This window comes from Rhea pennata, chromosome 10, assembly GCF_028389875.1.
Source record: "Rhea pennata isolate bPtePen1 chromosome 10, bPtePen1.pri, whole genome shotgun sequence".
Classification (NCBI taxonomy): Eukaryota; Metazoa; Chordata; class Aves; order Rheiformes; family Rheidae; genus Rhea; species Rhea pennata.
In genome coordinates, this window is record NC_084672.1 from 24,886,825 (window position 1) to 24,909,816 (window position 22,992).

The 22,992-nt window shown below is 59.7% G+C and overlaps 15 non-coding genes across 15 annotated transcripts; 7 read left to right on the top strand and 8 right to left on the bottom strand.

The window, feature by feature from the left end:
• The first annotated feature begins 1,139 nt into the window (after positions 1-1,139).
• Positions 1,140-1,221, top strand: TRNAS-AGA (transfer RNA serine (anticodon AGA)). Its single transcript has one exon. It is a non-coding gene; the product is annotated as a tRNA-Ser (tRNA).
• A 497-nt stretch (positions 1,222-1,718) lies between these two features.
• Positions 1,719-1,790, bottom strand: TRNAC-GCA (transfer RNA cysteine (anticodon GCA)). The gene has a single exon. It is a non-coding gene; the product is annotated as a tRNA-Cys (tRNA).
• A 433-nt stretch (positions 1,791-2,223) lies between these two features.
• Positions 2,224-2,295, bottom strand: TRNAQ-CUG (transfer RNA glutamine (anticodon CUG)). Its single transcript has one exon. It is a non-coding gene; the product is annotated as a tRNA-Gln (tRNA).
• Positions 2,296-4,348: 2,053 nt separating this feature from the next.
• On the top strand, positions 4,349-4,422 carry TRNAI-AAU (transfer RNA isoleucine (anticodon AAU)). The gene has a single exon. It is a non-coding gene; the product is annotated as a tRNA-Ile (tRNA).
• Positions 4,423-7,081: 2,659 nt separating this feature from the next.
• Positions 7,082-7,163, top strand: TRNAS-AGA (transfer RNA serine (anticodon AGA)). Its single transcript has one exon. It is a non-coding gene; the product is annotated as a tRNA-Ser (tRNA).
• Positions 7,164-7,660: 497 nt separating this feature from the next.
• On the bottom strand, positions 7,661-7,732 carry TRNAC-GCA (transfer RNA cysteine (anticodon GCA)). Its single transcript has one exon. It is a non-coding gene; the product is annotated as a tRNA-Cys (tRNA).
• A 437-nt stretch (positions 7,733-8,169) lies between these two features.
• TRNAQ-CUG (transfer RNA glutamine (anticodon CUG)) lies at positions 8,170-8,241 on the bottom strand. The gene has a single exon. It is a non-coding gene; the product is annotated as a tRNA-Gln (tRNA).
• Positions 8,242-10,294: 2,053 nt separating this feature from the next.
• TRNAI-AAU (transfer RNA isoleucine (anticodon AAU)) lies at positions 10,295-10,368 on the top strand. The gene has a single exon. It is a non-coding gene; the product is annotated as a tRNA-Ile (tRNA).
• A 2,657-nt stretch (positions 10,369-13,025) lies between these two features.
• Positions 13,026-13,107, top strand: TRNAS-AGA (transfer RNA serine (anticodon AGA)). The gene has a single exon. It is a non-coding gene; the product is annotated as a tRNA-Ser (tRNA).
• A 497-nt stretch (positions 13,108-13,604) lies between these two features.
• On the bottom strand, positions 13,605-13,676 carry TRNAC-GCA (transfer RNA cysteine (anticodon GCA)). Its single transcript has one exon. It is a non-coding gene; the product is annotated as a tRNA-Cys (tRNA).
• A 398-nt stretch (positions 13,677-14,074) lies between these two features.
• TRNAQ-CUG (transfer RNA glutamine (anticodon CUG)) lies at positions 14,075-14,146 on the bottom strand. Its single transcript has one exon. It is a non-coding gene; the product is annotated as a tRNA-Gln (tRNA).
• Positions 14,147-18,945: 4,799 nt separating this feature from the next.
• TRNAS-AGA (transfer RNA serine (anticodon AGA)) lies at positions 18,946-19,027 on the top strand. The gene has a single exon. It is a non-coding gene; the product is annotated as a tRNA-Ser (tRNA).
• A 497-nt stretch (positions 19,028-19,524) lies between these two features.
• Positions 19,525-19,596, bottom strand: TRNAC-GCA (transfer RNA cysteine (anticodon GCA)). Its single transcript has one exon. It is a non-coding gene; the product is annotated as a tRNA-Cys (tRNA).
• Positions 19,597-20,020: 424 nt separating this feature from the next.
• TRNAQ-CUG (transfer RNA glutamine (anticodon CUG)) lies at positions 20,021-20,092 on the bottom strand. Its single transcript has one exon. It is a non-coding gene; the product is annotated as a tRNA-Gln (tRNA).
• Positions 20,093-22,146: 2,054 nt separating this feature from the next.
• Positions 22,147-22,220, top strand: TRNAI-AAU (transfer RNA isoleucine (anticodon AAU)). Its single transcript has one exon. It is a non-coding gene; the product is annotated as a tRNA-Ile (tRNA).
• Positions 22,221-22,992: the final 772 nt, after the last annotated feature.

Sequence of the window (22,992 nt, forward strand, 5' to 3'; positions counted from 1 at the left end):
GGGTGTCTGTGTTCCTGTGGGAACCAGCAGTGGCTCTTAGAGGCCTGGGAGCAGGCAGAGGTGCTTGGGGTGGCGGTCGCTGAGGGTTGCCAGAGGTCGTGTGGAGGGAGGGGGAAGAAGAGCAGATGCAGGTGCTTGCTGAGAGGAGCAGGGCGGAGCTATGTGCCTGTGGGCATTCCTGCCACTGCGATGAGCACAGCTGCCCGCCAAGCAGCTGGTCTCCCCCTGACTCCTGGCCAGTGAAGCGCCCACCCTCAACAGCTCTTCTGCTTCAGTCCCTTGCATGTGCTTTCACCATGGCAGGCATTGCTGAAGGCAGGCCTGTGTCTCCTGGCTTCTCTGGGGTGCCCCATGCTGCGTGCGCAGGCAGCAAGGCTGCAGCAAGGGCACCGGCTCCCCTCAGGGGATGAGAACTTGTTGCAGAAAGCTGAGCTGTGTTCCAGCAGGAACTTCCCCAGGAGAGAGACAGGCCTCTGCGGGTGCCGGGAAGAGCAAGGTTTTGTCTCTGTTGTCTGGGAACAAAAGCTGTCCTGAACTGCTTGGAAGGCAGCTCTGCTCACCACTGCACCACCAACGCAGGCGGACTCTGGCCTGCCTCCTGCTCCCCGCAGTTCGTGAACTGGCTCTGCCTCCTCCTTCCAGCCCCCTGCACACACGTTTTCCCCTCTCCCAACCTCTCCAGGCTCTTCCTCGGCATCTCCATACCCCCGCACCTCGGGGGCCATGGGTTCCTTGCAGTCTTTGCCCCTCCGCTCCTGCTCTTGCCTTTTCTGCTCTCTCCTTCCTCTTCTGGACCCGACACGTTCCCACTCCACCATCACTGGATGCCTCACACTGCTCCCTTCCTTTCCTCCCCTCCCACCATGCAGATGGCAGAGGGAGAGTGAAGCCATCCTCCAGCGTCAGCATATGCCAGAGGCCAGCCTGAGGACGAGGCACTAGGAGCTGCAGCCATAGCCCTGGCGGTATGCCCCTTGAGGCTTCTCAGGCCCTGGCAGCAGGTGCCTCTGGTGCCCAACTGCGCCGTGTCTGAAGAGCGGAAAGGGCATCTGCCGGCGCAGCCTGGCCCTGAACCTCCCAGGGAGCCAGATATCGCAGCCCACGGCACCTGCTGACTGCAGCAGAGGCCTTTGGGGCAGGTAGTTGTGGCCGAGTGGTGAAGGCGATGGACTAGAAATCCATTGGGGTTTCCCTGCGCAAGTTCGAATCCTGCCAACTACGGGGCACCATCCCCTTTTGCGCTGCCTGGAAAGACCACACTGCAGCCCAGCCCTGCAGCCGTGGACCCTCCAGCTGTGCACGCTACATGTGGCCAGTCTGGTCCTCTTTATGGCAAGAGCTGGAAGCAGGACATGGTGTTACCAGTGACATCAGCAGAGCATCCCCTGGGGTCAGAGACCGCCACCTGTGTGCTAGGCAAGGGTGGGAGGTCTCCCCACAGGTGGGTTTCTCTCAGCTGGTGCCCTCCAGCTCCCAACAGAGCAGCGGCAGCACGGCCCCTGGGAAGCAAGAAGGGCTGCTCTTGGCCTCGCTGGCAGGTGCCGCATCTTAAGGAAAGGGAAAACTTTTCCCCAAGGATGTCTTGAGGCGGGAAGAGAGCCCAGAGACAGAGAAGCTGCAAGAGGCCCATGCTGGGCTGGCCCCCGCAGCCCTCACCCTGAGGGGTGGGGAAGCAGTCCAAGGCAAAGCAGACGCTCCAAGAAGAAAAGCAGCCGTGGAGGGGGCACCTGGAGTTGAACCAGGGACCTCTTGATCTGCAGTCAAATGCTCTCCCACTGAGCTACACCCCCTGCAGCTGTGCCCACTCCTACCGAAGCATCCCTCTGCCAGAACCAGCTGACTCCCTGCCGGATCCCTCTGCCAGAAGCAGCTCTCAGGGGACAAGAGAGGAGAGATGGTGCCAGGAGCAAGCCAGGGCCCTTAAGAGCTACAGAGGGGTCCTGCAGAAAGAGCTACAGGCCCATAAGAGCTAGATGGGCAAAAGGCAGGAGCAGAGACATTGCTGCCAGTGGCAGGCAGAGGTGGGCTCCTGTGACTGGGAAACAGTGCAAGAACAGAGCTGGAGGGCAGGGAAGGCAGGCAGGCTAGAGTGTGTAAGCACTCTACCCAACATAGGGGGTGTTCTTTTTTTCTTTCTTTTTTTTTTTTTTTTATTTCAAGGGCAATGCAAGGGTGTGAAATATGCCAAGAGCTGAGGAAAGCCCCCAGTGAGGCAGAAGCATGAGGTCCCACTGAGACTTGAACTCAGATCGCTGGATTCAGAGTCCAGAGTGCTCACCATTACACCATGGGACCTCCCGGCTACCCCCTTTTGCCGCTCCGCCACTAGCAGGACAGAGCCACGCAGTCTTGGCTGAGCCACGGGCTCTCTCTGTCTCCCCGGCTGTGCCCAAGTGGAGCCTTTCTCCAGGGCCATGGGGCACCATACAGTCAGAGGGCTCTTCAGGAGAGCAGCCGAGCCCTTTGCAGAAGCCTCTCATGCTTCTCGCAAAGGAGGTAGCACCCTCATTCTGGAGGTGCTGCCTTCCTTCTCCACAGCTGTGGCTCGGGGGGCAGCGGAAGCAGACTGGAGGCCTGGTGCTGAGACAAACGCTGTGCTTGAGGTCAGACCTGCTTCCGATGCATCCCCAGGGAGCATCAGGCTTCTTTGCATCTCCACACAGAAGCCACGGAAGAGACCTTTCCTTCTAGAAGTCCACCTCCTCCCCAGTGCTTAGACCACAGCTGTTTTCCCTCTCTTCGCCTTCCTCCTGACCTTACAGTGAGTGTGCCCTCTGCTCTCCCCAGAAGCACCCCAGTAGCAGTGACGACCGCGGTGGGGAGCCCCTCCTCAACGGGCATTAAGCACTGATCTCCCAGCTGTGGGCTTGCCATGTAAATCCTGCACAGGCCCCAGCTCTCCCAGCATTGCTGGCCCCAAGTGCCAGATCCAGGGCACCTGGCGGGGCAGACGGGCTCTCCAAGCCGTGTTGTATCCCGCAGCTACATTCCTCTCAGGACCCCTGAGCAAACGCTGTGATAAAAGCCAGTTGCCCCCCTCCCCCTGCCCCTGACTCGATGCAACACCATTGCCCGTCCGATACACCTGAAGCAACTGCTGCTTCTCTGAGACGCTCTTGCTAGCGCCGTTCGTTCGCTGAGTGACTGTCCCCTGCCTCCTCTGAGCCACGGCTCACCAGGGCAGCTTCCGTAGAGGAGCACCCCTCTGCAGACAGGCCTTCTGCACCCACCATCCTGGGCGCACTCACAGCCCACTGGACTCTTTTTGCGATGGAAGAAGTTATGGCTGCAGGAGCCAGGCGAGTCCTCCTCCTCCGGGCTGCGAGGTGCCAGGCTGCTGGTTTCCCCTGGACCCAGGTCCAGCCAGTGGCGAGGCGGGCTACGACCTCCAGCAGCCCCCCGCACACACGCACACGCATTCACAGGGCACCAACACAACTGGCCACACATGCAGCAACAGAGACAGGAGAGCAGTGCCTTCCCAGGCACTGCCCATATAGCCCAGTCCTGCTTCTAAGAAGCGGTGCGCGGCAAACACCCCTTCTTGGGGCTCTCTGGTGTCTGGCCCCAGACCCTTACAGTCAATTGCAATCCTAGCCATCCTCTGGTGGCACAGTCTGGGATGAGCTCCAGGTCTTCTCCGTTCCTCCAGGACACCCTGGCACCGGCTGCCCCAAAGCTGCCTCGCCCTCAGCAAGAATCACGTGTTCTTTCCTGAATCGTGCTCCACACTCTGGTGGCTTTTACTGTTTACGCCCAGGGAGCGCTTCTCTCATCCCCTGGAATCGCCACGCTGCCTGCCCAAGAAGGGACAGGGTCGTGGCACGCGCACGGTGAAAGAGCTGCTCCGGTGGTCTCCTCCTTCTGCAAAACTTGGCGTTTGTGTGTGCAGAGCAGGGCATTTCCTCCCAGCAGCCAGAGAGCTGGAAACATTCGCGAGGACACTATCCTGGATGGTCGACTTACTGCCTCAGGGAGGAACGGATGTCAGGAGCCTGCCGCTCCGGCTGTCTGCTCAGAGCAGGGCTGGCGCCAACCCTAGAGCAGGCTGCCCAGTGCCTTGCCCTGACAAATTTGAATTTGATATCCAGGGATGGAGAGCCCCAAACTTGCCTGGGCACCAGCTCTCTAAGAGCTCCAGCTCTTAAATACTCCCCGAGAAAGCTCCCCCTCTCCCCACCTCTCTCTTATTAGTTAATTCTTACGTGAGTACTGCCCCAGCCTTCCAGGGAGAAACACCCATGCTGCTGCTGCTCTCCCAGGGCAGCGGCACTGGCTGCATCATCACTGCCTTGAGAAGGGCAGCCTTTGGGGGACGCTTGAAAGCCCTGGCTGCAGCTAACTCCCTGGCTGGTTAGCTCAGTTGGTTAGAGCGTGGTGCTAATAACGCCAAGGTCGCGGGTTCAATCCCCGCACGGGCCAGCTGGCTCTTTTCCAGAGCCCTGAAACAGCTCTCCCAGAGAGGCTGTGGAGAGTCTCCTGCTCTGCAGATAGTCAAAACCTGCCTGGACGTGCTCCAGGTGACTTAGCATGAGCAAAGGGTGGGGGGTGGGGGGGCAGCTGGACTGAGGTGACCTCTGGAGGTCCCTTCCAGTCTCAGCTGTTCTGGGTGATCCTACCAAAGCCTGAACTCACAGTGCCTCAGCCTCTCTCTGCTGTGGTGCTGCTGCATGAGTACTGCACCCTGAGCCAGTGCCCGCCTGCACACCCACCCCATCCCCCAGAAAAGGCTTGCAGAAAGTGCTCAGCCCCGGAACTGGACTCCTGGCAGTGATTTTCCTATTTGCCTTATTGTCAGTCCTCATCCTTAGCCTTCCAGAGCAGCAGCCTTCTTCTTGCCTGGTAGCATGTCCAACAGCAGCAGGTCGAGCTCTGGGCCAGCCAGGAAACGCCTCTCCTCTGGCCTGTGTGTCAGCAGTGCAGAGAGACTGCCAGTGCAGAGCCCCTCCTCAGCAAGCAGGCAGCTCAGCTCTGCTCAGCTGGGAGCCCTTAGCTGCCCTGTGCAGCTGGTGCCATATGTGCACTTCTCTTCAGCGCCCTCATGTGGGGGCCCTAGGAGAGAAAGCGTGCAGCCCCACGGACAAAGAGGCAGCGCAGAGACCCGTCCATGGATTAGGACACAGCCTACGGAGAGACTTTACCCCAAGGAAGCTGAGGTGGGTGCCTAGGGAAGGGGGAAAGGGGCAGAACAGAGGCTGCTGCCTCTCCCACCTCGCGCTGCCTCCCCCTGCCCCGGGCGTAAGGGCAATGCACCCTCCCCCTGCACCAGTAGTTCATGGAGCTACTGGTGCGGTACATGGAGCCCCCTCTCCAGCAGTTGATGGAGCTACTGGAGAGAGTCCAGCGTAGGGCTACAAAGGTGATCAGAGGGCTGGAGCACCTGCCCTATGAGGAAAGGCTGCGAGAGCTGTGCCTCTTTAGCCTGGGGACGAGAAGACTGGGGTGGGGGGGGGCAGGATCTTATCAATGTGTACAAGTACCTGAAGGGAGGGTGTCAAGGGGATGAGGACAAAGTCTTTTCAGTTGCCCCGTGTGACAGGACAAGAGGCAGTGGGCAGAAACTGAAGCACGGGAAGTTCCGCCTGAATGTGAGGGGGAATTTCTTCACTGGGAGAGTGACGGAGCACTGGAACAGGTTGCCCAGAGAGGTTTTGGAGTCTCCTTCTCTGGAGATCTTCAAGGCCCGCCTGGATGTAACCCTGTCTACCATGCTCTAAGTGACCCTGCTGAGCAGGGGGGGGGGTGGACTAGATGATCTCCGGAGGTCCCTTCCAACCTTACCGATTCTATGATTCTATGAGCACCCTGCTCACACCAGCCCGGGCCTGCGAGTCCATGATGTGAAAGCCAAGGGTGAGCTGCAGTGTTCTTGGCTCTCTCAGGACAAGCAGAGATCCCGGTAGAGCCAGTGCAGCCTGGAGAATGTCTGCACAGCAGTCCCTGGGTGTCTGTGTTCCTGTGGGAACCAGCAGTGGCTCTTAGAGGCCTGGGAGCAGGCAGAGGTGCTTGGGGTGGGGGTCGCTGAGGGTTGCCAGAGGTCGTGTGGAGGGAGGGGGAAGAAGAGCAGATGCAGGTGCTTGCTGAGAGGAGCAGGGCGGAGCTATGTGCCTGTGGGCATTTCTGCCACTGCGATGAGCACAGCTGCCCGCCAAGCAGCTGGTCTCCCCCTGACTCCTGGCCAGTGAAGCGCCCACCCTCAACAGCTCTTCTGCTTCAGTCCCTTGCATGTGCTTTTACCATGGCAGGCATTGCTGAAGGCAGGCCTGCGTCTCCTGGCTTCTCTGGGGTGCCCCATGCTGCGTGCGCAGGCAGCAAGGCTGCAGCAAGGGCACCGGCTCCCCTCAGGGGATGAGAACTTGTTGCAGAAAGCTGAGCTGTGTTCCAGCAGGAACTTCCCCAGGAGAGAGACAGGCCTCTGCGGGTGCCGGGAAGAGCAAGGTTTTGTCTCTGTTGTCTGGGAACAAAAGCTGTCCTGAACTGCTTGGAAGGCAGCTCTGCTCACCACTGCACCACCAACGCAGGCGGACTCCGGCCTGCCTCCTGCTCCCCGCAGTTCGTGAACTGGCTCTGCCTCCTCCTTCCAGCCCCCTGCACACACGTTTTCCCCTCTCCCAACCTCTCCAGGCTCTTCCTCAGCATCTCCATACCCCCGCACCTCGGGGGCCATGGGTTCCTTGCAGTCTTTGCCCCTCCGCTCCTGCTCTTGCCTTTTCTGCTCTCTCCTTCCTCTTCTGGACCCAACACGTTCCCACTCCACCATCACTGGATGCCTCACACTGCTCCCTTCCTTTCCTCCCCTCCCACCATGCAGATGGCAGAGGGAGAGTGAAGCCATCCTCCAGCGTCAGCATATGCCAGAGGCCAGCCTGAGGACGAGGCACTAGGAGCTGCAGCCATAGCCCTGGCGGTATGCCCCTTGAGGCTTCTCAGGCCCTGGCAGCAGGTGCCTCTGGTGCCCAACTGCGCCGTGTCTGAAGAGCGGAAAGGGCATCTGCCGGCGCAGCCTGGCCCTGAACCTCCCAGGGAGCCAGACATCACAGCCCACGGCACCTGCTGACTGCAGCAGAGGCCTTTGGGGCAGGTAGTTGTGGCCGAGTGGTGAAGGCGATGGACTAGAAATCCATTGGGGTTTCCCCGCGCAGGTTCGAATCCTGCCAACTACGGGGCACCATCCCCTTTTGCGCTGCCTGGAAAGACCACGCTGCAGCCCAGCCCTGCAGCCGTGGACCCTCCAGCTGTGCACGCTACATGTGGCCAGTCTGGTCCTCTTTATGGCAAGAGCTGGAAGCAGGACATGGTGTTACCAGTGACATCAGCAGAGCATCCCCTGGGGTCAGAGACCGTGACCTGTGTGCTAGGCAAGGGTGGGAGGTCTCCCCACAGGTGGGTTTCTCTCAGCTGGTGCCCTCCAGCTCCCAACAGAGCAGCGGCAGCACGGCCCCTGGGAAGCAAGAAGGGCTGCTCTTGGCCTCGCTGGCAGGTGCCGCATCTTAAGGAAAGGGAAAACTTTTCCCCAAGGGTGTCTTGAGGCGGGAAGAGAGCCCAGAGACAGAGAAGCTGCAAGAGGCCCATGCTGGGCTGGCCCCCGCAGCCCTCGCCCTGAGGGGTGGGGAAGCAGTCCAAGGCAAAGCAGACGCTCCAAGAAGAAAAGCAGCCGTGGAGGGGGCACCTGGAGTTGAACCAGGGACCTCTTGATCTGCAGTCAAATGCTCTCCCACTGAGCTACACCCCCTGCAGCTGTGCCCACTCCTACCGAGGCATCCCTCTGCCAGAACCAGCTGACTCCCTGCCGGATCCCTCTGCCAGAAGCAGCTCTCAGGGGACAAGAGAGGAGAGATGGTGCCAGGAGCAAGCCAGGGCCCTTAAGAGCTACAGAGGGGTCATGCGGAAAGAGCTACAGGCCCATAAGAGCTAGATGGGCAAAAGGCAGGAGCAGAGACATTGCTGCCAGTGGCAGGCAGAGGTGGGCTCCTGTGATTGGGAAACAGTGCAAGAACAGAGCTGGAGGGCAGGGAAGGCAGGCAGGCTAGAGTGTGTAAGCACTCTACCCAACGTAGGGGGTGGTTTTTTTTTTCTTTTTTTTTTTTTTTTTTTTTTTATGGCAAGGGCAATGCAAGGGTGTGAAATATGCCAAGAGCTGAGGAAAGCCCCCAGTGAGGCAGAAGCATGAGGTCCCACTGAGACTTGAACTCAGATCGCTGGATTCAGAGTCCAGAGTGCTCACCATTACACCATGGGACCTCCCGGCTGCCCCCTTTTGCCGCTCCGCCACTAGCAGGACAGAGCCACGCAGTCTTGGCTGAGCCACGGGCTCTCTCTGTCTCCCTGGCTGTGCCCAAGTGGAGCCTTTCTCCAGGGCCATGGGGCACCGTACAGTCAGAGGGCTCTTCAGGAGAGCAGCCGAGCCCTTTGCAGAAGCCTCTCATGCTTCTCGCAAAGGAGGTAGCACCCTCATTCTGGAGGTGCTGCCTTCCTTCTCCACAGCTGTGGCTCGGGGGGCAGCGGAAGCAGATTGGAGGCCTGGTGCTGAGACAAACGCTGTGCTTGAGGTCAGACCTGCTTCCGATGCATCCCCAGGGAGCATCAGGCTTCTCTGCATCTCCACACAGAAGCCACGGAAGAGACCTTTCCTTCTAGAAGTCCACCTCCTCCCCAGTGCTTAGACCACAGCTGTTTTCCCTCTCTTCGCCTTCCTCCTGACCTTACAGTGAGTGTGCCCTCTGCTCTCCCCAGAAGCACCCCAGTAGCAGTGATGACCGCGGTGTGGAGCCCCTCCTCAACAGGCATTAAGCACTGATCTCCCAGCTGTGGGCTTGGCACGTAAATCCTGCACAGGCCCCAGCTCTCCCAGCATTGCTGGCCCCAAGTGCCAGATCCAGGGCACCTGGCGGGGCAGACGGGCTCTCCAAGCCGTGTTGTATCCCGCAGCTACATTCCTCTCAGGACCCCTGAGCAAACGCTGTGATAAAAGCCAGTTGCCCCCCTCCCCCTGCCCCTGACTCGATGCAACACCATTGCCCGTCCGATACACCTGAAGCAACTGCTGCTTCTCTGAGACGCTCTTGCTAGCGCCGTTCGTTCGCTGAGTGACTGTCCCCTGCCTCCTCTGAGCCACGGCTCACCAGGGCAGCTTCCGTGGAGGAGCACCCCTCTGCAGACAGGCCTTCTGCACCCACCATCCTGGGCGCACTCACAGCCCACTGGACTCTTTTTGCGATGGAAGAAGTTATGGCTGCAGGAGCCAGGCGAGTCCTCCTCCTCCGGGCTGCGAGGTGCCAGGCTGCTGGTTTCCTCTGGACCCAGGTCCAGCCAGTGGCGAGGCGGACTACGACCTCCAGCAGCCCCCCGCACACACGCACACGCATTCACAGGGCACCAACACAACTGGCCACACATGCAGCAACAGAGACAGGAGAGCAGTGCCTTCCCAGGCACTGCCCATATAGCCCAGTCCTGCTTCTAAGAAGCGGTGCGCGGCAAACACCCCTTCTCGGGGCTCTCTGGTGTCTGGCCCCAGACCCTTACAGTCAGTTGCAATCCTAGCCATCCTCTGGTGGCACAGTCTGGGATGAGCTCCAGGTCTTCTCCGTTCCTCCAGGACACCCTGGCACCGGCTGCCCCAAAGCTGCCTCGCCCTCAGCAAGAATCACGTGTTCTTTCCTGAATCGTGCTCCACACTCTGGTGGCTTTTACTGTTTACGCCCAGGGAGCGCTTCTCTCATCCCCTGGGATCGCCACACTGCCTGCCCAAGAAGGGACAGGGTCGTGGCACGCGCACGGTGAAAGAGCTGCTCCGGTGGTCTCCTCCTTCTGCAAAACTTGGCGTTTGTGTGTGCAGAGCAGGGCATTTCCTCCCAGCAGCCAGAGAGCTGGAAACATTCGCGAGGACACTATCCTGGATGGTCGACTTACTGCCTCAGGGAGGAACGGATGTCAGGAGCCTGCCGCTCCGGCTGTCTGCTCAGAGCAGGGCTGGCACCAACCCTAGAGCAGGCTGCCCAGTGCCTTGCCCTGACAAATTTGAATTTGATATCCAGGGATGGAGAGCCCCAAACTTGCCTGGGCACCAGCTCTCTAAGAGCTCCAGCTCTTAAATACTCCCCGAGAAAGCTCCCCCTCTCCCCACCTCTCTCTTATTAGTTAATTCTTACGTGAGTACTGCCCCAGCCTTCCAGGGAGAAACACCCATGCTGCTGCTGCTCTCCCAGGGCAGCAGCACTGGCTGCATCATCACTGCCTTGAGAAGGGCAGCCTTTGGGGGACGCTTGAAAGCCCTGGCTGCAGCTAACTCCCTGGCTGGTTAGCTCAGTTGGTTAGAGCGTGGTGCTAATAACGCCAAGGTCGCGGGTTCAATCCCCGCACGGGCCAGCTGGCTCTTTTCCAGAGCCCTGAAACAGCTCTCCCAGAGAGGCTGTGGAGAGTCTCCTGTTCTCCAGATAGTCAAAACCTGCCTGGACGTGCTCCAGGTGACTTTGCATGAGCAAAGGGTGGGGGGTGGGGGGGGGCAGCTGGACTGAGGTGACCTCTGGAGGTCCCTTCCAGTCTCAGCTGTTCTGGGTGATCCTACCAAAGCCTGAACTCACAGTGCCTCAGCCTCTCTCTGCTGTGGTGCTGCTGCATGAGTACTGCACCCTGAGCCAGTGCCCGCCTGCACACCCACCCCATCCCCCAGAAAAGGCTTGCAGAAAGTGCTCAGCCCCGGAACTGGACTCCTGGAAGTGATTTTCCTATTTGCTTTATTGTCAGTCCTCATCCTTAGCCTTCCAGAGCAGCAGCCTTCTTCTTGCCTGGTAGCATGTCCAACAGCAGCAGGTCGAGCTCTGGGCCAGCCAGGAAACGCCTCTCCTCTGGCCTGTGTGTCAGCAGTGCAGAGAGACTGCCTGTGCAGAGCCCCTCCTCAGCAAGCAGGCAGCTCAGCTCTGCTCAGCTGGGAGCCCTTAGCTGCCCTGTGCAGCTGGTGCCATATGTGCACTTCTCTTCAGCGCCCTCATGTGGGGGCCCTAGGAGAGAAAGCGTGCAGCCCCACGGACAAAGAGGCAGCGCAGAGACCCGTCCATGGATTAGGACACAGCCTACGGAGAGACTTTACCCCAAGGAAGCTGAGGTGGGTGCCTAGGGAAGGGGGAAAGGGGCAGAACAGAGGCTGCTGCCTCTCCCACCTCGTGCTGCCTCCCCCTGCCCCGGGCATAGGGGCAATGCACCCTCCCCCTGCACCAGTAGTTCATGGAGCTACTGGTGCGGTACATGGAGCCCCCTCTCCAGCAGTTGATGGAGCTACTGGAGAGAGTCCAGCGTAGGGCTACAAAGGTGATCAGAGGGCTGGAGCACCTGCCCTATGAGGAAAGGCTGCGAGAGCTGTGCCTCTTTAGCCTGGGGACGAGAAGACTGGGGTGGGGGGGGCAGGATCTTATCAATGTGTACAAGTACCTGAAGGGAGGGTGTCAAGGGGATGAGGACAAAGTCTTTTCAGTTGCCCCGTGTGACAGGACAAGAGGCAGTGGGCAGAAACTGAAGCACGGGAAGTTCCGCCTGAATGTGAGGGGGAATTTCTTCACTGGGAGAGTGACGGAGCACTGGAACAGGTTGCCCAGAGAGGTTTTGGAGTCTCCTTCTCTGGAGATCTTCAAGGCCCGCCTGGATGTAACCCTGTCTACCATGCTCTAAGTGACCCTGCTGAGCAGGGGGGGGTGGACTAGATGATCTCCGGAGGTCCCTTCCAACCTTACCGATTCTATGATTCTATGAGCACCCTGCTCACACCAGCCCGGGCCTGCGAGTCCATGATGTGAAAGCCAAGGGTGAGCTGCAGTGTTCTTGGCTCTCTCAGGACAAGCAGAGATCCCGGTAGAGCCAGTGCAGCCTGGAGAATGTCTGCACAGCAGTCCCTGGGTGTCTGTGTTCCTGTGGGAACCAGCAGTGGCTCTTAGAGGCCTGGGAGCAGGCAGAGGTGCTTGGGGTGGGGGTCGCTGAGGGTTGCCAGAGGTCGTGTGGAGGGAGGGGGAAGAAGAGCAGATGCAGGTGCTTGCTGAGAGGAACAGGGCGGAGCTATGTGCCTGTGGGCATTTCTGCCACTGCGATGAGCACAGCTGCCCGCCAAGCAGCTGGTCTCCCCCTGACTCCTGGCCAGTGAAGCGCCCACCCTCAACAGCTCTTCTGCTTCAGTCCCTTGCATGTGCTTTTACCATGGCAGGCATTGCTGAAGGCAGGCGTGTGTCTCCTAGCTTCTCTGGGTTCCCCATGCTGCGTGCGCAGGCAGCAAGGCTGCAGCAAGGGCACCGGCTCCCCTCAGGGGATGAGAACTTGTTGCAGAAAGCTGAGCTGTGTTCCAGCAGGAACTTCCCCAGGAGAGAGACAGGCCTCTGCGGGTGCTGGGAAGAGCAAGGTTTTGTCTCTGTTGTCTGGGAACAAAAGCTGTCCTGAACTGCTTGGAAGGCAGCTCTGCTCACCACTGCACCACCAACGCAGGCGGACTCTGGCCTGCCTCCTGCTCCCCGCAGTTCGTGAACTGGCTCTGCCTCCTCCTTCCAGCCCCCTGCACACACGTTTTCCCCTCTCCCAACCTCTCCAGGCTCTTCCTCGGCATCTCCATACCCCCGCACCTCGGGGGCCATGGGTTCCTTGCAGTCTTTGCCCCTCCGCTCCTGCTCCTGCCTTTTCTGCTCTCTCCTTCCTCTTCTGGACCCGACACGTTCCCACTCCACCATCACTGGATGCCTCACACTGCTCCCTTCCTTTCCTCCCTTCCCACCATGCAGATGGCAGAGGGAGAGTGAAGCCATCCTCCAGCGTCAGCATATGCCAGAGGCCAGCCTGAGGACGAGGCACTAGGAGCTGCAGCCATAGCCCTGGCGGTATGCCCCTTGAGGCTTCTCAGGCCCTGGCAGCAGGTGCCTCTGGTGCCCAACTGCGCCGTGTCTGAAGAGCGGAAAGGGCATCTGCCGGCGCAGCCTGGCCCTGAACCTCCCAGGGAGCCAGACATCACAGCCCACGGCACCTGCTGACTGCAGCAGAGGCCTTTGGGGCAGGTAGTTGTGGCCGAGTGGTGAAGGCGATGGACTAGAAATCCATTGGGGTTTCCCTGTGCAGGTTCGAGTCCTGCCAACTACGGGGCACCATCCCCTTTTGCGCTGCCTGGAAAGACCACACTGCAGCCCAGCCCTGCAGCCGTGGACCCTCCAGCTGTGCAGGCTACATGTGGCCAGTCTGGTCCTCTTTATGGCAAGAGCTGGAAGCAGGACATGGTGTTACCAGTGACATCAGCAGAGCATCCCCTGGGGTCAGAGACCGTGACCTGTGTGCTAGGCAAGGGTGGGAGGTCTCCCCACAGGTGGGTTTCTCTCAGCTGGTGCCCTCCAGCTCCCAACAGAGCAGCGGCAGCACGGCCCCTGGGAAGCAAGAAGGGCTGCTCTTGGCCTCGCTGGCAGGTGCCGCATCTTAAGGAAAGGGAAAACTTTTCCCCAAGGGTGTCTTGAGGCGGGAAGAGAGCCCAGAGACAGAGAAGCTGCAAGAGGCCCATGCTGGGCTGGCCCCCGCAGCCCTCGCCCTGAGGGGTGGGGAAGCAGTCCAAGGCAAAGCAGACGCTCCAAGAAGAAAAGCAGCCGTGGAGGGGGCACCTGGAGTTGAACCAGGGACCTCTTGATCTGCAGTCAAATGCTCTCCCACTGAGCTACACCCCCTGCAGCTGTGCCCACTCCTACCGAGGCATCCCTCTGCCAGAAGCAGCTCTCAGGGGACAAGAGAGGAGAGATGGTGCCAGGAGCAAGCCAGGGCCCTTAAGAGCTACAGAGGGGTCCTGCAGAAAGAGCTACAGGCCCATAAGAGCTAGATGGGCAAAAGGCAGGAGCAGAGACATTGCTGCCAGTGGCAGGCAGAGGTGGGCTCCTGTGATTGGGAAACAGTGCGAGAACAGTGCTGGAGGGCAGGGAAGGCAGGCAGGCTAGAGTGTGTAAGCACTCTACCCAACATAGGGGGTGGTTTTTTTTTCTTTCTTTTTTTTTTTTTTAATGGCAAGGGCAATGCAAGGGTGTGAAATATGCCAAGAGCTGAGGAAAGCCCCCAGTGAGGCAGAAGCATGAGGTCCCACTGAGACTTGAACTCAGATCGCTGGATTCAGAGTCCAGAGTGCTCACCATTACACCATGGGACCTCCCGACTGCCCCCTTTTGCCGCTCCGCCACTAGCAGGACAGAGCCACGCAGTCTTGGCTGAGCCACGGGCTCTCTCTGTCTCCCCGGCTGTGCCCAAGTGGAGCCTTTCTCCAGGGCCATGGGGCACCGTACAGTCAGAGGGCTCTTCAGGAGAGCAGCCGAGCCCTTTGCAGAAGCCTCTAATGCTTCTCGCAAAGGAGGTAGCACCCTCATTCTGGAGGTGCTGCCTTCCTTCTCCACAGCTGTGGCTCGGGGGGCAGCGGAAGCAGACTGGAGGCCTGGTGCTGAGACAAACGCTGTGCTTGAGGTCAGACCTGCTTCCGATGCATCCCCAGGGAGCATCAGGCTTCTCTGCATCTCCACACAGAAGCCACGGAAGAGACTTTTCCTTCTACAAGTCCACCTCCTCCCCAGTGCTTAGACCACAGCTGTTTTCCCTCTCTTCGCCTTCCTCCTGACCTTACAGTGAGTGTGCCCTCTGCTCTCCCCAGAAGCACCCCAGTAGCAGTGATGACCGCGGTGTGGAGCCCCTCCTCAACGGGCATTAAGCACTGATCTCCCAGCTGTGGGCTTGGCACGTAAATCCTGCACAGGCCCCAGCTCTCCCAGCATTGCTGGCTCCAAGTGCCAGATCCAGGGCACCTGGCGGGGCAGACGGGCTCTCCAAGCCGTGTTGTATCCCGCAGCTACATTCCTCTCAGGACCCCTGAGCAAATGCTGTGATAAAAGCCAGTTGCCCCCCTCCCCCTGCCCCTGACTCGATGCAACACCATTGCCCGTCCGATACACCTGAAGCAACTGCTGCTTCTCTGAGACGCTCTTGCTAGCGCCGTTCGTTCGCTGAGTGACTGTCCCCTGCCTCCTCTGAGCCACGGCTCACCAGGGCAGCTTCCGTGGAGGAGCACCCCTCTGCAGACAGGCCTTCTGCACCCACCATCCTGGGCGCACTCACAGCCCACTGGACTCTTTTTGCGATGGAAGAAGTTATGGCTGCAGGAGCCAGGCGAGTCCTCCTCCTCCGGGCTGCGAGGTGCCAGGCTGCTGGTTTCCCCTGGACCCAGGTCCAGCCAGTGGCGAGGCGGACTACGACCTCCAGCAGCCCCCCGCACACGCGCACACGCATTCACAGGGCACCAACACAACTGGCCACACATGCAGCAACAGAGACAGGCGAGCAGTGCCTTCCCAGGCACTGCCCATATAGCCCAGTCCTGCTTCTAAGAAGCGGTGCGTGGCAAACACCCCTTCTCGGGGCTCTCTGGTGTCTGGCCCCAGACCCTTACAGTCAGTTGCAATCCTAGCCATCCTCTGGTGGCACAGTCTGGGATGAGCTCCAGGTCTTCTCCGTTCCTCCAGGACACCCTGGCACCGGCTGCCCCAAAGCTGCCTCGCCCTCAGCAAGAATCATGTGTTCTTTCCTGAATCGTGCTCCACACTCTGGTGGCTTTTACTGTTTACGCCCAGGGAGCGCTTCTCTCATCCCCTGGGATCGCCACACTGCCTGCCCAAGAAGGGACAGGGTCGTGGCACGCGCACGGTGAAAGAGCTGCTCCGGTGGTCTCCTCCTTCTGCAAAACTTGGCGTTTGTGTGTGCAGAGCAGGGCATTTCCTCCCAGCAGCCAGAGAGCTGGAAACATTCGTGAGGACACTATCCTGGATGGTTGACTTACTGCCTCAGGGAGGAATGGATCTCAGGAGCCTGCCGCTCCGGCTGTCTGCTCAGAGCAGGGCTGGCGCCAACCCTAGAGCAGGCTGCCCAGTGCCTTGCCCTGACAAATTTGAATTTGATATCCAGGGATGGAGAGCCCCAAACTTACCCGGGCACCAGCTCTCTAAGAGCTCCAGCTCTTAAATACTCCCCGAGAAAGCTCCCCCTCTCCCCACCTCTCTCTTATTAGTTAATTCTTACGTGAGTACTGCCCCAGCCTTCCAGGGAGAAACACCCATGCTGCTGCTGCTCTCCCAGGGCAGCAGCACGGGCTGCATCATCACTGCCTTGAGAAGGGCAGCCTTTGGGGGACGCTTGAAAGCCCTGGCTGCAGCTAACTCCCTGGCTGGTTAGCTCAGAGCTCAGTTGATTAGAGCGTGGTGCTAATAACACCAAGGTCGCGGGTTCAATCCCCGCACGGGCCAGCTGGCTCTTTTCCAGAGCCCTGAAACAGCTCTCCCAGAGAGGCTGTGGAGAGTCTCCTGCTCTGCAGATAGTCAAAACCTGCCTGGACGTGCTCCAGGTGACTTTGCATGAGCAAAGGGTGGGGGGGTAGGGGCAGCTGGACTGAGGTGACCTCTGGAGGTCCCTTCCAGTCTCAGCTGTTCTGGGTGATCCTACCAAAGCCTGAACTCACAGTGCCTCAGCCTCTCTCTGCTGTGGTGCTGCTGCATGAGTACTGCACCCTGAGCCAGTGCCCGCCTGCACACCCACCCCATCCCCCAGAAAAGGCTTGCAGAAAGTGCTCAGCCCCAGAACTGGACTCCTGGCAGTGATTTTCCTATTTGCCTTATTGTCAGTCCTCATCCTTAGCCTTCCAGAGCAGCAGCCTTCTTCTTGCCTGGTAGCATGTCCAACAGCAGCAGGTCGAGCTCTGGGCCAGCCAGGAAACGCCTCTCCTCTGGCCTCTGGCCTGTGTGTCAGCAGTGCAGAGAGACTGCCAGTGCAGAGCCCCTCCTCAGCAAGCAGGCAGCTCAGCTCTGCTCAGCTGGGAGCCCTTAGCTGCCCTGTGCAGCTGGTGCCATATGTGCACTTCTCTTCAGCGCCCTCATGTGGGGGCCCTAGGAGAGAAAGCGTGCAGCCCCACGGACAAAGAGGCAGCACAGAGACCCGTCCGTGGATTAGGACACAGCCTACGGAGAGACTTTACCCCAAGGAAGCTGAGGTGGGTGCCTAGGGAAGGGGGAAAGGGGCAGAACAGAGGCTGCTGCCTCTCCCACCTCGCGCTGCCTCCCCCTGCCCCGGGCGTAGGGGCAATGCACCCTCCCCCTGCACCAGTAGTTCATGGAGCTACTGGTGCAGTACATGGAGCCCCCTCTCCAGCAGTTGATGGAGCTACTGGAGAGAGTCCAGCGTAGGGCTACAAAGGTGATCAGAGGGCTGGAGCACCTGCCCTATGAGGAAAGGCTGCGAGAGCTGGGCCTCTTTAGCCTGGGGAAGAGAAGACTGGGGTGGGGGGGGCAGGATCTTATCAATGTGTACAAGTACCTGAAGGGAGGGTGTCAAGGGGATGAGGACAAAGTCTTTTCAATTGCCCCGTGTGACAGGACAAGAGGCAGTGGGCAGAAACTGAAGCACGGGAAGTTCCGCCTGAATGTGAGGGGGAATTTCTTCACTGGGAGAGTGACAGAGCACTGGAACAGGTTGCCCAGAGAGGTTTTGGAGTCTCCTTCTCTGGAGATCTTCAAGGCCCGCCTGGATGTAACCCTGTCTACCATGCTCTAAGTGACCCTGCTGAGCAGGGGGGGGGGGTGGACTAGATGATCTCCGGAGGTCCCTTCCAACCTTACCGATTCTATGATTCTATGAGCACCCTGCTCACACCAGCCCGGGCCTGCGAGTCCATGATGTGAAAGCCAAGGGTGAGCTGCAGTGTTCTTGGCTCTCTCAGGACAAGCAGAGATCCCGGTAGAGCCAGTGCAGCCTGGAGAATGTCTGCACAGCAGTCCCTGGGTGTCTGTGTTCCTGTGGGAACCAGCAGTGGCTCTTAGAGGCCTGGGAGCAGGCAGAGGTGCTTGGGGTGGGGGTTGCTGAGGGTTGCCAGAGGTCGTGTGGAGGGAGGGGGAAGAAGAGCAGATGCAGGTGCTTGCTGAGAGGAGCAGGGCGGAGCTATGTGCCTGTGGGCATTTCTGCCACTGCGATGAGCACAGCTGCCCGCCAAGCAGCTGGTCTCCCCCTGACTCCTGGCCAGTGAAGCGCCCACCCTCAACAGCTCTTCTGCTTCAGTCCCTTGCATGTGCTTTTACCATGGCAGGCATTGCTGAAGGCAGGCCTGTGTCTCCTGGCTTCTCTGGGGTGCCCCATGCTGCGTGCGCAGGCAGCAAGGCTGCAGCAAGGGCACCGGCTCCCCTCAGGGGATGAGAACTTGTTGCAGAAAGCTGAGCTGTGTTCCAGCAGGAACTTCCCCAGGAAAGGGACAGGCCTCTGCGGGTGCTGGGAAGAGCAAGGTTTTGTCTCTGTTGTCTGGGAACAAAAGCTGTCCTGAACTGCTTGGAAGGCAGCTCTGCTCACCACTGCACCACCAACACAGGCGGACTCTGGCCTGCCTCCTGCTCCCCGCAGTTCGTGAACTGGCTCTGCCTCCTCCTTCCAGCCCCCTGCACACACCTTTTCCCCTCTCCCAACCTCTCCAGGCTCTTCCTCGGCATCTCCATACCCCCGCACCTCGGGGGCCATGGGTTCCTTGCAGTCTTTGCCCCTCCGCTCCTGCTCTTGCCTTTTCTGCTCTCTCCTTCCTCTTCTGGACCCGACACGTTCCCACTCCACCATCACTGGATGCCTCACACTGCTCCCTTCCTTTCCTCCCCTCCCACCATGCAGATGGCAGAGGGAGAGTGAAGCCATCCTCCAGCGTCAGCATATGCCAGAGGCCAGCCTGAGGACGAGGCACTAGGAGCTGCAGCCATAGCCCTGGCGGTATGCCCCTTGAGGCTTCTCAGGCCCTGGCAGCAGGTGCCTCTGGTGCCCAACTGCGCCGTGTCTGAAGAGCGGAAAGGGCATCTGCCGGCGCAGCCTGGCCCTGAACCTCCCAGGGAGCCAGACATCGCAGCCCACGGCACCTGCTGACTGCAGCAGAGGCCTTTGGGGCAGGTAGTTGTGGCCGAGTGGTGAAGGCGATGGACTAGAAATCCATTGGGGTTTCCCCGCGCAGGTTCGAATCCTGCCAACTACGGGGCACCATCCCCTTTTGCGCTGCCTGGAAAGACCACGCTGCAGCCCAGCCCTGCAGCCGTGGACCCTCCAGCTGTGCACGCTACATGTGGCCAGTCTGGTCCTCTTTATGGCAAGAGCTGGAAGCAGGACATGGTGTTACCAGTGACATCAGCAGAGCATCCCCTGGGGTCAGAGACCGTGACCTGTGTGCTAGGCAAGGGTGGGAGGTCTCCCCACAGGTGGGTTTCTCTCAGCTGGTGCCCTCCAGCTCCCAACAGAGCAGCGGCAGCACGGCCCCTGGGAAGCAAGAAGGGCTGCTCTTGGCCTCGCTGGCAGGTGCCGCATCTTAAGGAAAGGGAAAACTTTTCCCCAAGGGTGTCTTGAGGCGGGAAGAGAGCCCAGAGACAGAGAAGCTGCAAGAGGCCCATGCTGGGCTGGCCCCCGCAGCCCTCGCCCTGAGGGGTGGGGAAGCAGTCCAAGGCAAAGCAGACGCTCCAAGAAGAAAAGCAGCCGTGGAGGGGGCACCTGGAGTTGAACCAGGGACCTCTTGATCTGCAGTCAAATGCTCTCCCACTGAGCTACACCCCCTGCAGCTGTGCCCACTCCTACCGAGGCATCCCTCTGCCAGAACCAGCTGACTCCCTGCCGGATCCCTCTGCCAGAAGCAGCTCTCAGGGGACAAGAGAGGAGAGATGGTGCCAGGAGCAAGCCAGGGCCCTTAAGAGCTACAGAGGGGTCCTGCGGAAAGAGCTACAGGCCCATAAGAGCTAGATGGGCAAAAGGCAGGAGCAGAGACATTGCTGCCAGTGGCAGGCAGAGGTGGGCTCCTGTGATTGGGAAACAGTGCAAGAACAGAGCTGGAGGGCAGGGAAGGCAGGCAGGCTAGAGTGTGTAAGCACTCTACCCAACACAGGGTTTTTTTTTTTTTTTTTTTTTTTTTTATGGCAAGGGCAATGCAAGGGTGTGAAATATGCCAAGAGCTGAGGAAAGCCCCCAGTGAGGCAGAAGCATGAGGTCCCACTGAGACTTGAACTCAGATCGCTGGATTCAGAGTCCAGAGTGCTCACCATTACACCATGGGACCTCCCGGCTGCCCCCTTCTTGCCGCTCCGCCACTAGCAGGACAGAGCCACGCAGTCTTGGCTGAGCCGCGGGCTCTCTCTGTCTCCCCGGCTGTGCCCAAGTGGAGCCTTTCTCCAGGGCCATGGGGCACCGTACAGTCAGAGGGCTCTTCAGGAGAGCAGCCGAGCCCTTTGCAGAAGCCTCTCATGCTTCTCGCAAAGGAGGCAGCACCCTCATTCTGGAGGTGCTGCCTTCCTTCTCCACAGCTGTGGCTCGGGGGGCAGCGGAAGCAGACAGGAGGCCTGGTGCTGAGACAAACGCTGTGCTTGAGGTCAGACCTGCTTCCGATGCATCCCCAGGGAGCATCAGGCTTCTCTGCATCTCCACACAGAAGCCACGGAAGAGACTTTTCCTTCTACAAGTCCACCTCCTCCCCAGTGCTTAGACCACAGCTGTTTTCCCTCTCTTCGCCTTCCTCCTGACCTTACAGTGAGTGTGCCCTCTGCTCTCCCCAGAAGCACCCCAGTAGCAGTGACGACCGCGGTGTGGAGCCCCTCCTCAACGGGCATTAAGCACTGATCTCCCAGCTGTGGGCTTGGCACGTAAATCCTGCACAGGCCCCAGCTCTCCCAGCATTGCTGGCCCCAAGTGCCAGATCCAGGGCACCTGGCGGGGCAGACGGGCTCTCCAAGCCGTGTTGTATCCCGCAGCTACATTCCTCTCAGGACCCCTGAGCAAACGCTGTGATAAAAGCCAGTTGCCCCCCTCCCCCTGCCCCTGACTCGATGCAACACCATTGCCCGTCCGATACACCTGAAGCAACTGCTGCTTCTCTGAGACGCTCTTGCTAGCGCCGTTCGTTCGCTGAGTGACTGTCCCCTGCCTCCTCTGAGCCACGGCTCACCAGGGCAGCTTCCGTGGAGGAGCACCCCTCTGCAGACAGGCCTTCTGCACCCACCATCCTGGGCGCACTCACAGCCCACTGGACTCTTTTTGCGATGGAAGAAGTTATGGCTGCAGGAGCCAGGCGAGTCCTCCTCCTCCGGGCTGCGAGGTGCCAGGCTGCTGGTTTCCCCTGGACCCAGGTCCAGCCAGTGGCGAGGCGGACTACGACCTCCAGCAGCCCCCCGCACACGCGCACACGCATTCACAGGGCACCAACACAACTGGCCACACATGCAGCAACAGAGACAGGCGAGCAGTGCCTTCCCAGGCACTGCCCATATAGCCCAGTCCTGCTTCTAAGAAGCGGTGCGTGGCAAACACCCCTTCTCGGGGCTCTCTGGTGTCTGGCCCCAGACCCTTACAGTCAGTTGCAATCCTAGCCATCCTCTGGTGGCACAGTCTGGGATGAGCTCCAGGTCTTCTCCGTTCCTCCAGGACACCCTGGCACCGGCTGCCCCAAAGCTGCCTCGCCCTCAGCAAGAATCATGTGTTCTTTCCTGAATCGTGCTCCACACTCTGGTGGCTTTTACTGTTTATGCCCAGGGAGCGCTTCTCTCATCCCCTGGGATCGCCACGCTGCCTGCCCAAGAAGGGACAGGGTCGTGGCACGCGCACGGTGAAAGAGCTGCTCCGGTGGTCTCCTCCTTCTGCAAAACTTGGTGTTTGTGTGTGCAGAGCAGGGCATTTCCTCCCAGCAGCCAGAGAGCTGGAAACATATGCGAGGACACTATCCTGGATGGTTGACTTACTGCCTCAGGGAGGAACGGATCTCAGGAGCCTGCCGCTCCGGCTGTCTGCTCAGAGCAGGGCTGGCGCCAACCCTAGAGCAGGCTGCCCAGTGCCTTGCCCTGACAAATTTGAATTTGATATCCAGGGATGGAGAGCCCCAAACTTGCCCGGGCACCAGCTCTCTAAGAGCTCCAGCTCTTAAATACTCCCCGAGAAAGCTCCCCCGCTCCCCACCTCTCTCTTATTAGTTAATTCTTACGTGAGTACTGCCCCAGCCTTCCAGGGAGAAACACCCATGCTGCTGCTGCTCTCCCAGGGCAGCGGCACTGGCTGCATCATCACTGCCTTGAGAAGGGCAGCCTTTGGGGGACGCTTGAAAGCCCCGGCTGCAGCTAACTCCCTGGCTGGTTAGCTCAGTTGGTTAGAGCGTGGTGCTAATAACGCCAAGGTCGCGGGTTCAATCCCCGCACGGGCCAGCTGGCTCTTTTCCAGAGCCCTGAAACAGCTCTCCCAGAGAGGCTGTGGAGAGTCTCCTGCTCTGCAGATAGTCAAAACCTGCCTGGACGTGCTCCAGGTGACTTTGCATGAGCAAAGGGTGTGGGGGGGGGGGGCGGGGGCAGCTGGACTGAGGTGACCTCTGGAGGTCCCTTCCAGTCTCAGCTGTTCTGGGTGATCCTACCAAAGCCTGAACTCACAGTGCCTCAGCCTCTCTCTGCTGTGGTGCTGCTGCATGAGTACTGCACCCTGAGCCAGTGCCCGCCTGCACACCCACCCCATCCCCCAGAAAAGGCTTGCAGAAAGTGCTCAGCCCCGGAACTGGACTCCTGGCAGTGATTTTCCTATTTGCTTTATTGTCAGTCCTCATCCTTAGCCTTCCAGAGCAGCAGCCTTCTTCTTGCCTGGTAGCATGTCCAACAGCAGCAGGTCGAGCTCTGGGCCAGCCAGGAAACGCCTCTCCTCTGGCCTCTGGCCTGTGTGTCAGCAGTGCAGAGAGACTGCCAGTGCAGAGCCCCTCCTCAGCAAGCAGGCAGCTCAGCTCTGCTCAGCTGGGAGCCCTTAGCTGCCCTGTGCAGCTGGTGCCATATGTGCACTTCTCTTCAGCGCCCTCATGTGGGGGCCCTAGGAGAGAAAGCGTGCAGCCCCACGGACAAAGAGGCAGCGCAGAGACCCGTCCGTGGATTAGGACACAGCCTACGGACAGACTTTACCCCAAGGAAGCTGAGGTGGGTGCCTAGGGAAGGGGGAAAG